Here is a 12,942-nt window from a genome sequence, read left to right on the forward strand (position 1 = left end):
GAATATATAGAGAACTCCTAAAACTCATTAACAACAAACTTGATTCAAACTAGGCAAAGGAACTGAAAAACTATTTCTTCAAAGAAGATATACAAATAGCCAATAAGTAGATGAAAAAATGATAAAAATTACTGATCTTTAGGAGAATGCAAATCACAACTACTTTGAGGTATTTCCATGGATATTAATGGATCATACACCCGTTAGTATGATCAAAACAAACAAACAAAATAATAAGTGTTGATAAGAATCTGGTGAAATTGAAAACTTTGTGTGTTTTTGGTACAAATGGATACACTTGTTATGGAAAATGGTATTGCAGTGTCTCAAAAAACTATATATAGAATTACTATATGATCCAGCAAGGTTACTTCTGGGTATAAAAACCAAGGTCTTGAAGAGATGCTTGTGCATTCAAGTTTATAGCAGCATAACTAACAATAGGTAAAATGTGGAAGCAATCCAAGAGTTCATCAACAGATTAATGTTTATGAAAAAAATGGTATATGCACACATTGTAATATTATTCAGCATTAAAAGTAAATTCTGATATATGATACAACATGTATAAACAACACGCCAGTCACAAAAAGACACATACTGTACAGTTACACTTACATGTATGAAATAGAGTTGTTAAAAGACGAAAAGTAGAGTGGTGAGCGCCAGGGGCTGGGGGTCGGAGAAATGAGGATTATTATTTAATGGGTATAGGGTATCAGTTTTGCAAGATGAAAAGAGCTATGGAGATGGATGGCAGTGATGGTTTTAATAGTATTTAATACATTTGAATTGTACCCTTAAAAATGGGTAACATGGGGACTTCCCTGGTGGCACAGTGAATAAGAATAGGCTTGCCAATGGAGGGGACATGGGTTCCATCCATGGTCCAGAAAGATTCCACATGCCATGGAGCTGGCGTGCCAAGACTAGTGACCGCATGCTCTAGAGCCCTCAAGTCGCAACTACTGAGCCCGCTGGCTCAACTAATCCCTGTGCTGAACTACTGAGCTTGCCCTACAGTTAGAGAGAAGCCAGGGAGGGGCTCCAACGAAGATCCCGCCTGCTGCAATGAAGACCGGAGGTCGCCAAAAATAAATGTTTAAAACAAAAAACACCCAATGAGAAGGGTTTGCTGGGCTGGTTAGAAGCAGGACGGATCCTGCAGGCTGAGCTGAGAAGGCCTCTCCTCTCATTGGCCTTCCGCCCAATCCCGGTACTGAGAATGGCCCCCTGAGGCACAGGTGTGAGTGTCTGTGCATTGTCAACACCTGCAGGCGGACAACATCTCAAAAGCTTCCGTGTGTCCTCATGGCCTCTTTTAAAAAGCGCACACTCGCGAGAAGATTCGCGAAGAGGGTCCTGCGGAAGGATTAAATCCAGGCTGCCTTCTCCGTGCTCCAGAGTTGCGGTGGACCCCAGAATCGAAAGAGGTAAGACATCTTACGGCAATATTCTTAGAAAAAATAAATAAATAAGGTGTTGCTAACTATGACTAACGGTTCCCTCCCTTTTCAGTCATTTCGTTTTACAAGGTACTTTCACCATAGATGGTCTCGTTCTGTTCTGTTTTTTTTTTTTTTTTTTTTTCCTGTTAAACTGTAAAGGTAAGTTACATGCAGTATATAGGTATGGTGTTCTGCGTTCTCATCTGAAATGAAATGTTTAAGCGCATTTGATTTCCCTGCGCTCTTAGAACATTAGGTAGTGAGTGAGTCTCTTCCCCTTCCTCTTTTTGTTGTCTTTTAAGTAAGAACGTGTTGTTTTCATTACAGCCTCAAAGTGAGCTTGGTAGAGGAGTCTCAATTTCCACAGCCTTGTTATGGCCTCCAGCCTGAGTAGTCAGGGCAGATATCTGGAGGTTATGTAGGGAGAGTAATCAGGGCTTTTATGACTCGAGAAATAAACTGGAACGAAGTGAATGTGATGTGAAGGTTCCAGGAGAGTGGATTGACTTCCAGGTGAAGTCTCTTGGCTAAGTCTCCTGGCTAATGCATAAGCTTAAAAAACTTCTTGGGAAAAATTAAGCTTTTTTTGGAGGGTTTAATTTTGGTTTTCTTTCTTTCTTTCTTTCTTTTTTGTTTAATTTTGTTTTTCTCCTTTTTTTGCTGGGTGTGAAATGTATTGAGCTCTTATTACAGTAAATATTTTATATAAGCTATTCTCATGTTCCTATAAAGCATGGCAAAGTGATAGTAAAAGTACAAGTAGGGAAGGTATATATAACATTTTAATATATCCATTACTGTTGATGTTTGTGTTACTGGTTTTAAGACTGACTCCTACAGTTACTGACTGAACTTTATGATCTAATCCTCAGGGATGCAATGCATGAGGGGATTTATTAACTTACATGGGTTTAAGTGATTTAATGAAAAATGAATTTTTAAGGGAAAACATGGCAGGTAATAAATATGAGCTACTTCCCACCTGCTTCTGATATATGACCAATGGTAGTTCTGTTCACTTAGGCAAAAGATAGATCACTTTACCCACACCAGGAAGAACCTTTAACTGAACTTTGTGAATGGCAATCAGAGAAAGTAGCCCAAGATCCCTTGAAGTTCCTCACAAAGTTTATTTTGTCTAAAGTGAGATTTTAAAAACGGGAAGGACTTGGATATTAAAAAAGAGAGATGTTTATTAATATGAAAGAGTTAGACTGTAAGAAATTGCCAGACGAAGTAGTGCTTAGTCAAAGTGAAAATTAAGAATTTTGACTCTTCATAATGCTTCTTAAAAGGCAGGTTTGGTACATTCCATTTTATATCCAGAGATTTGTTGCCTTGGATGCTTGTGTAATTTGGGGCAGCCAAGTCTTTGAAACACAGTGGCTGAGCAAAGAGTTCAGCTGTCTTTACTGGTATAAGTTATGTCAAGATATAATTCAGTCAACTACGAAATATTTCAGTGCTTATTGTATCTCAACTAGTTACTGCTGCTGCTAAGTCACTTCAATCATGTCCGACTCTGTGCAACCCCATAGACGGCAGCCCACCAGGCTCCCCCATCCCTGGGATTCTCCAGGCAAGAACACTGGAGTGGGTTGCCATTTCCTTCTCCAGTGCATGAAAGTGAAAAGTGAAAGTGAAGTCGCTCAGTTGTATCCGACTCTTAGCGACCCCATGGACTGCAGCCTTCCAGGCTCCTCCATCCATGGGATTTTCCAGGCAAGAGTACTGGAGTGGGGTGCCATCGCCTTCTCCGCAACTAGTTACTACTGAAGCAAATTGCCCATGCCCCCCCATGGTAATCGCTGGGCTTTAGGAAGTGGATGATTGGACATGAATATTGATAGGGATAAATGCCATGAAAGAAATAGAGGGGTGTGAGAGGGAATAATGGAGGAGAGGAGCTCTTCTTGCTAAGAGTTAGGAGGGCGAACTCTCCTAACTTGAGGAGTTCACCACACTGCAGTTCACACGTGCAGTGGTGAACGCACTGCACGGCTGGAGTTCGCAGAGACCCTCTCCAGCCGTGCCTCCTCCTCTTATTCTGGGCGCCCACTTTGAAGAGTTTGCCAGCAGAACAAAACCCAGAGTTTTAGGATTCCCCAAGGTGGCAGTTCCTGAGCCAATGACACTGTCATGCAGTGACTCTAGAACTTGGTTGAATGTGGTAGTCACATAGGGAGTTTGAAAAATAACGGATACCCGATTCCCATCCACAAAGCTTCTGATATAATTGGTATGGTGTACCAGGGCTGCCTGGAGAGTTCAAGAAGTTCCCCAGGTGATACTCATGTGAAGCATGGTTGGAGCACTCCCCTTGCAGGGGTTCTCAGTCACTCAGGTATATCTCCATCACCTGGAGGGCTTATTAAACACATTGCTGGGCCCATCCCCAGCTTTTTGATTCAGTAGGTCTGGGGTGGGGGCTTGAGAATTTAACTTTGTAACAAGCTCCCAGGTAATGTGGCTGTTAGTGCAAGTACTACATTTTGAGAACTGTTCCTGTAATCCATTTCCTTAGGTTACTTGGTAGAAGAGTGGCATATAGCTGAGGAAAGTTAAACTCCTGATGGTCACAACAGTGTGCTTCTTCCTCACGCCTCTCCCCTTGGAAAGAAACATACTGGTTAGAAATCCCCACTTCTGTTTCCAAAATACTAATTTCACTTCCTGTTCTTCTACCGTTCTTTGTCACCTAAGAAAATGGAGAACAAAAGCTGATCCCTCAGTATGAGACCATTTTAGCTTTTTATGTCTTAGTTCCCAGCAATTTAATCAGAATTTAATTGCCCAGGTAGAAATCGGGTAATTTCAAGGCAGAGTTTATTAAATTCCTCTCCTGGTGCTCCCTAACACTTTCCTTTGCAGCTTTTCCCTCTCAGATGGTATTATAAAATATCTAGGCCTCATGCTACTCTTGGAAATCCCAGGGAGGTAATCCTCCCTAAGTAAACCTTCTGTAAACTCGTTAACATGTGACTTATATAATGATGAATGATAGAGACTTAAACGAAGAAGAAGAAACCAGAGGGCTCAAGAGCCTGTGTCTGTGTATGGGAGGGGATTAGGCTTTCTTCACTATTTGGAGATGGGAAAATGATTTAAAAGTTCTACTTGGGAACTCTGTTCCATGTGGTATCCCACCCAAACAAAAAAATCAGCTTCTGGGGTGGCAAAGATGGTACCCAACACTCTGTTTATTCTAGCATAGTCACAGCCCAGGGGAAAGCAAGTGCCTCTGTCTCAGTGACGCCAGTATAATTTGCAAGGCTGAGTCGGGTAGTGTTCCATCTGTCCCTCAACTAGGCACTCTAACTGTGATGCGGATGGCATCCTGACTGAGATGAGTGCTAAGGTTGCTCTTAAAGTACAGATGAAAGGAGAGCAAAAGGCATTAAAGGTCAGCATGGGGGAGAAGTAAAGGAAGTGTAACATGTGGGGAATATTACGATACTTGGGTAGTGTGGGAACCGTCCAATGAGAACACAGGTCTGGGGGTTCTTGGGGCCCAGTGGAGAGAGTTTCTGGATTTGGGACATCCTGAAGCTCTCACAGGTATGGGTGGGAGGAGCTTGGAGTGACAGCAATTTACCAGCCACTATGCAAGTATTTCACTTTTACAACCATGGTTGCTGTTATTGTGTATGACACCAAACGTCAGTTCTGATACACACTCAAAATATGAGTCCCTGCTGTAGGGCAAAAGAACCTTCTCAGAAATCCTTTTGAATAACTGGAATAAAACTGCCTTGAACTTGGAGACTATTTTTTCCTTTTATTGTTCTTTTTGCATGTACAATGTGTTTTTAAAAGTACTCTAAAAGTTAGCGAACAAACATCACCTGAGCACAAGTAGCCAGAGCGGACTACTGAGTGTGCAGCAAGAAATTCAAGTCTCACGTTCTTCCAAAGTTTATATCCTCTTCCTTACTCTCCTTATTGAAATACTAATTTATTTTTTAATAAATTAAAATAATTGTATTTACTCTCCGTATTGAAATAATACTTCTAAGTGCTCCACTAGGAAGAGTATAGTTTTTTTTACTTGCGGTTTATTGGCAAGATGTTGTTTTATTGCATCTACCCGATTATGACCATTGAGTCAAAACTGAACAAATGAAACATAACAGATTCAGTGTTCAGACACTTCTTTTCTGTGTCTTGGTGCCACATCTTTCAAGAGAGCTGAATCATGTAATTATATAGGTATAGATGATGACCGTATTTTTGTACTATATTATAAACTTCAGTAAATTTGAGTTAAATTCATTACCGAAGAGCCGTGCTCCCAGGTGTTACCCATAGGTAATCAAGTGGAACATGTTCAGGCTCCGGTGGCCGTTCTTAACACATTTTCCAGAGATACTTGTGCTGTTGGTAGACTGAAAGTTCTCTCTTGTAGTCAGCCTCTTAGATCACCTCTGGGAAATACTCATGAGAAAAATTTGGGGGTGAAGATAAATGGTGAATTGTGGAAGAGGATCTTTTTGTGGTAAGAACACACATCAAACTATTTAGTTCGTGGGCATCAAAAAAGTCCCAAGTGGTCACTTTGGTTACATGTAGTTCTGTCACTGCCAGTGATTTGAGTTTAATCTATTCTTATGAAAGTGGCTTGTCTAATCTGTTATTGTTGGTGCTATAACCTTTGACTTTTGTGAATTCCAAAGCACATTTTCTGGTCAGTTACAGCAAATTCATTTTTTGAGTCTTAGAGCTTATATGTGTTCTTCCTTATACATGCACATACACTTGAAAGAAAAACCAAAAAAATGGACGGGCATTAAAAAGCAGTATTTTGTTTATTGTGCAAGGATTTGAGTAAGCTTTGTGAGGCTTTGTAAGGCAATGTAATGGAGTGATTTTTATTCTATAACTTTGTAAGAAATGACACATTTATTTCTCTAAACCAGTATTCAACTCTTCTGAGTGTCTAGTTTCCCTGGCTGGTGGGAAATTCAGTTTTAATCATTATCGGGTTTCTTTGTCCCTTAGAGCTATCTAAAGGTCCAAGAATTTTACATTTTCCCCTTTGAGAGCCCTGTGGGTTTCACAGTGTTTTCTTTATGAATGTCTGTCTTATTACCATCTTCCCCCCACTAGAAAGAATGTCTTCCATTTTATGGGGGGGTGTTTCTTCTCTTTATATCTATCCTCTCTTTCCCTCTGGCCCAGTGAGCATTATCACCATCAATGTTTCCTTTTTTTAGGGAGAGGGGAACGAAAGTGGGCTACTGTTATCACCCACCAGCACATATACTCCTGAGGTAAAAGAATAAAAATGTTAGACTTCTTAAATGAGGCATGGGAAAATGCAAAAATGGCAAAACATAAATTAATAACTTCCAAAATTATTCTGAGTATAAAAAATAAACACTCTTTTTTCCCTGGATATTCTTGCAAAATCAAACTCCTGAGTAGTTATGCTGTGTGTTTCAGTTAGCGTTACATAGCCTTAGGATTTCAAATTATTTCCCAGGGCACATGTATTCTAGCTGGAGACATAGGGACATACATTTTCACTTGATTCTTCAAAACCACATGTGTTGGTAGCTGTTATCTCCCTTCACAGATGAGAAAACTGAGGCTGAAATAATTTAGGACCTCTCCTGGGTTGATCCATTCAGCGAATCATTTGAGTATTACATGATGGACACTGTTGTAGCTACTAGGGATGCATTTGTGAACTAGAATGACCAGTCTCAACTCATGGGGAGCTTCTTTTGCTGGGGGGATAGAAAACGGGGACAAATCAAGCACTGAAGTAAATAAAGAATTTCATATTATGGTAGTGTGAAAGGTCTTCTCTGACCTTTGCACTAGAATACCAAGAACAACCCTGCTAGGAAGAGCACATCTTCCTATGAGACAAAGGAAGACCTGGAACACACTCAAGAGGAGATATGGAATATGAGGGGATGCATGTCAATGCCCAGAATCTCTCAGAACCTGAAGTTTTTTTGGGTGGGGTGGAGGAGGTTCTGATAGTTCCAAAGCAGATACCCTGCCTTCTTATCTTGCCATGGGAGAACAAAATGTCAGGGGTGGATCTTTCCAGGTGGCTTGCTACTCCACTCTCATGAAAGAAAATACCTTTCCCCCAAGTAGGCCTGTGTACATGTTTCTGCCAAAGTCCTAATATTCTAGAGAATACAGCCTCATGAATACGTTTGAACTAGGACGATCGATAATTGACCATTGTCCTGTTATCGTAGTGGTGTAAAACATAAATAGTGGAGGGTAGGAGTGAAGAAGAGCTATGTCCTACCATGGACAAAGGGTGAATCAAACTACGTCAAGTCTAAGGCATCTTCCTTCAATAATTTTTGACTTAGCCTAAAGGTCACAAACCAACACATGCATATGCTTCTAGAGCCTGGGATGGCCCTTAGTCAGTAAGGAAATGGGGACCTCAGTTCTACATGGCATTGAACTTAATTCTGCTAGAAAATTGAACGGGCAAGTACACAGATTCTCCACCTCGAACTCCTGGAAAGAAATAGAGTTTTGCTGACCTGAGATTTTTAGCCTGGTGAAATCCATACCAACTTCTGGCCCATGGAACTCTAAGATTATAATTTTATTTTTTAAAGTCATTGAGTTTGTGGTAGTATATTACAGCAGAAAGGAAAATTTAGTTCAGTTCAGTCGCTCAGTTGTGTCTGACTCTTTGCGACCCCATGAATCGCAGCACACCAGGCCTCCCTGTCCATCACCAACTCCCGGAGTTCACTCAGACTCACATCCATTGAATCAGTGATGCCATCTAGTCATCTCATCCTCTGTCCTCGCCTTCTCCTCCTGCCCCCATTCCCTCCCAGCATCAGAGTCTTTTCCAATGAGTCAACTTTTTGCATGAGGTGGCCAAAGTACTGGAGTTTCAGCTTTAGCATCATTCCTTCCAAAGAAATCCCAGGGCTGATCTCCTTCAGAATGGACTGGTTGGATCTCCTTGCAGTCCAAGGGACTCTCAAGAGTCTTCTCCAACACGACAGTTCAAAAGCATCATTCTTCGGCGCTCAGCCTTCTTCACAGTCCAACTCTCACATCCATACATGACCGCTGGAAAAACCATAGCCTTGACTAGACGGACCTTTGTTGGCAAAGTAATGTCTCTGCTTTTGAATATGCTATCTAGGTTGGTCATAACTTTCCTTTTAAGGAGTAAACGTCTTTTAATTTCATGGCTGCAGTCACCATCTGCAGTGATTTTGGAGCCCAAAAAAATAGTCTGCCACTGTTTCCACTGTTTCCCCATCTATTTCCCATGAAGTGATGGGACCAGATACCATGATCTTCGTTTTCTGAATGTTGAGCTTTAAGCCAACTTTTTCACTCTCCTCTTTCACTTTCATCAAGAGGCTTTTTAGTTCCTCTTCACTTTCTGCCATAAGGGTGGTGTCATCTGCATATCTGAGGTTATTAACACCCTTCAAAGAAGACATCAAAACACTTATTTAACGATTAAGAAGGGAAATGACAGCAACAAAACTGTGGTGAGATATCATGGCATCTAACTTAATTTCCTTTTCTGTCAGGATTAGGGGGAGTAGCAGGGAAGGTAGGTTGAGGAGTTGATGTACGGATGAGATTTTTCACACTCAGTCTGAATGTCTGCTCTGAATCCCATCTACAGAGGTGCATTGAGACATCATCCACCAAATGATCTCTGGTAATCATCATCTCCCCTCCTTTTCCTCTGGAGGTGGGTAAACATCTCCTTACATCTGTGTCTCAAACCCTGCAAAGACAAACCCAAGTAGCGTTTCTTTAAATAGTGTCAGCAACAACTTTGACTTTGGGAAATAATCCTTTGAGACTATGGTTTGCTCCTAAAAGCATTTCTGCATAATTGAGGACATCAGCATTTGAATTTTACCACTTTTGAGTCAATTTTGAAGAGGTTATTAGCCCTAGCCCCCAAAATATCAATTTGAAGTAAAATTATGGTGAGAGTATGAGTTATAAAGAATGAAAGGTCCACTTTGTTATTCCGATTCAAAAGAAAAGAATATCGGGTTTTTGCAGTTTGTTTTGATTTTAATGGAAAGACCTCATCTGTTACTTCATAACACAGCCTGCTATCTGATGAGTGATGCCACTGATACCGCTTTGTAAGCGTTTTGTTTATTTCTGGAAGCAGAAGCAGTAGGAAAAACAACCAAGCCCTTTAGAGAATTAAGGAACTGAAATGGAAAGTTCAGTTCAGTCCTTAGTGACTAGCTTCCTCTAAGAGCTGTTTGAAGACGAGGCTCTCACTTATAAATAAATAACTTGGAATCTTCTTGTACTGTTGATTGGCTTTCCATGAGGAACTGCAACTGCTCACATTCTCTGGGGGGATAATAAAACCAACTGCTGGGATCCAGGTTGTCAGTTTCTTCTTTGGAAGCCTGACTGCTGATTTTCTCTTCTTCCCCCTGTGAGTGATGCACAGGATGAGTAATGAAGGATGAGAGCTCTGTGATGACTGCTTCCATGCAATGACAGACACAGTCTGCTGGGTTCTAAGCCTCCTTATCACACTTGCTGAGGCCCAGCTACCAGGTCTCAGGAGAGGTAGAGAGAGACAAGCCATGTGTCTATGCTGTGATAGGACAACAAAGCAAAGGATGGTAATTATTTAATAAACATAGTGCTTAATAAAAAATAGAGCACCATAGAATTGGTAGAAAACTTAGATGTTTTCAAGTCCAACCCGTAGCACAAGGAAGAAGTCTCTTTAGAGTATTCCCCAAAGATTGAACTTGACGGTGACCGAGACGTGTCGCCTGTGTTTGCTAGAAATCAGGTCCTCATTTTAACCTGAATCTGCTGCTGCTAAGTCACTTCAGTCTGGACCTTTGTAAACTTTACCCTGGTGGTTCTATAGTCTTTGGCCATAGAACAAGTCCTGTTTTGTCTCCAGTAGAATTCTCAAGCCCCAGACTGTTCTTAAAAATCATGTTGGTCAAAACTTTCACTTTATAGGTAAGAAAACTAAGGCAAAAGTAGTTCAATATTTTACTCACAGTTACAGAACTAGTTGATGGGCATTAAGAACTCAGAGTGTTTGCCTGAGTTTTCCTCAGTGTAATCTGTCCAAGAAGCAGACCCAGTGAAAGGACTGATTATATTAGAATATGCTTTAGACCTAGGTTACTCTTAGTGTTAGGGGAAAAAATGAATTTTGGAATTTAAAAAAATTCTGGGTTCTAGTCACAGGCTTGGAGCTTCTTATCTGTTTGGCCGTGGATGTTTTCTTTAAAATTCTTTATTCTCAGATTTGTTAATTATAAATTAAGGATATTGAGAATTATCCTGAGGACAAAATGAGGTCATAGTGTTATGAAGCTCCTATTTCAGTGCCTAAAATAAAGTAAGCATGGACATGTTTTATGGTTCATACTTGTTAAAATTTTTACGAAATACTTTTGAATGCCCTCTAGGTTCTGTGCACTGATACTGATGCTAGGCATGTTGAACTGAACCAAAACATGATCACTCCCTGCCTTAATGTGAAGAGGGATAATGAGCAAATACACAGATTTATCTGTCAGATATTGATAAATGTTCAAAAGAAGATACAGCATGACTAGGGCATGGAGAGTATCAAGTAACATTTTTTCCATGTAGGTCAAGGAAGGCATTTCTGGGGAGATGCCTTATGAGGAGACACTTGAATGAAGTCAGGCTGTGAATCAGGCGAATGTGGGGAAACGTATTCCCTGTGGAGGGAACATCCAGAGTGAAGGCCCTGAGGCAAGGGTGTTGCTTTAGGTGGTGTGAGGAATAGTGAGGAAGTCAGTGGGGCTGGGGCAGCATTAGGAAGTGGTTATAGATGGGGAGAGAAAGCAGCCAGGGGCTACAGCATGTAGGACCCTCTTGGACAGTGGGAGGGACTTGGGGTAGTTGTGTTGATGTGTGGAATGGTTCTGAGCACAAATGTGCCATCATATACAGATGTTTTAAAACAGTCATCCTCAGCCTTATCTGCACAGTAAAGTTGCTTGGGGTTATTTTTCAAAATACCAGTGCTTATTGCCAGAGACTCCAATTAGATGGTCTGGGCTAAAATTAAGCATCGGTACATTATAGAAGCTCCCTGGAAGATGCTAATGGACATCCAGGGTAGGGAAACACTCTTATAAAACATCAGTAGTTAAGAGAATAAGAGGAGCCAATGAGTAGATTGTGTTAAGTGTTGCTCCAGCGCTGTGTGGAAGTCAGTATGATCAGATATCCCCTAATGATGAATGAGTTGAGAGGTTTCTGATTTTGGTCAAGAGTCAAGAAAATTGTGAATAAGAAAAGGGCTTTTCTCACTTCCTGCTGGTTCTGCTGATTCTTTCTGAGTTTATAATACACACACACCCAAAAAACGATGAGAAGGAGAATAGAATAAACCAGGAGGATAGAATAGATCTATAAGAATGAGCTTCTGGAAGTTTGCTTCATAAAAACATTTTTAACTATAAACAACTTCCTCATGCTTCAGTCTTTGGCTAATGAAGATGTTTAATCTGAGTTATGTGTTGGACTTCAGTTGATTAATTGCTGTGGCTTCCAGTGTGCTGAATCCTTGTGATAGTTTGTGTAAGTGAGACAGCAGTTAGCCTTGTGTTGTATCCAGTCTGCACTCTTGTAAGCATTATTTTAACTCACCATAAAGACTGCAAGGTTTCAACAGAACCTTCATGGAAGTATTGTGTTCAGTGGGTACAGTTTTGCTCCTCATGTGACATTTGGCAGTGTTTGGAGACATAGTTTTTACAGCTAGAGTAAGGATGCTGCTGGCATCTAGTAAACGAGAGATTAAAGATGGCCCAGGATGTTGAGAAACTCTGCTTTAAGGTCATATTACACCTAATCTGGGAGAGAGGAAAATTCAATTCTACATTTCCTGCTACTCTCTAAACCCAAGGAGATTTTCATTTGAAAATAAGCTGTTGAACTAGGTTTGATGCAATGCTACAAAATATAGATGCCGATTCAGTACCGATCACCATGCTAACCTAAAACACGGAAAAGTTCCTTCAGCTTCGGAAAGGTGTGACGGTCTGAGTTGGCTGTAGTCACCATAATGCTGTTGAACAGACCACATCAAATTTGACTGACTCAAAACTCCAGCATACATCCTCAATCGTGAATTTTCAGATTGTCAGGGCTTCATCCGATGTACACTTGGCTTGCCTGCTAGAGAGGGTCAGGTTCTGATGGTCCATGTGACTTTCACCTTTCTAGAGCAGGGTCCTCTCATGGAGATGGCAGAAAGCACAGAGGGGCAAAGAGAAACATCCAATACCTATTAAGACCAGAGCTCAAAACTGTGTAACTATCCTTTTAAAATACATTCTTTCGGCCAAAGCATTACATATGACTAACATCAGAATCAAAGAGATAATGAAATATATTCTACTTCTAGTGGGAAAATTGAAAAAAATCACATGTCAGAGGGCATGAACATAAGAAAATGTGAGAATTAGGAACAATGATGCTATCTATACAGAGA

General features: G+C 40.8%; 1 protein-coding gene across 9 annotated transcripts in view; it reads left to right on the forward strand.

Annotated features, from left to right (window-relative positions):
* Positions 1–1,133: 1,133 nt before the first annotated feature.
* CRBN (cereblon) overlaps positions 1,134–12,942 on the forward strand; it is a 407,739-nt gene continuing 395,930 nt past the window's right edge. For 3 of the 9 annotated variants that reach the window (XM_086366662.1, XM_086366668.1, XM_086366669.1), the window contains exon 1: positions 1,277–1,433. The gene's annotated coding sequence lies outside the window, so the exon portion shown is untranslated. Of the gene's footprint in view, positions 1,434–12,942 lie in introns of all 9 variants that reach the window. The other 6 variants (XM_086366663.1, XM_086366665.1, XM_086366664.1 and 3 more) reach the window with 5 other exon arrangements.

The sequence above is a fragment of the Bos grunniens genome, chromosome 22 (assembly GCF_055505025.1).
Source record: "Bos grunniens cultivar Pamir isolate PY7600 chromosome 22, Bosgru_T2T1.0, whole genome shotgun sequence".
NCBI lineage: Eukaryota > Metazoa > Chordata > Mammalia > Artiodactyla > Bovidae > Bos > Bos grunniens.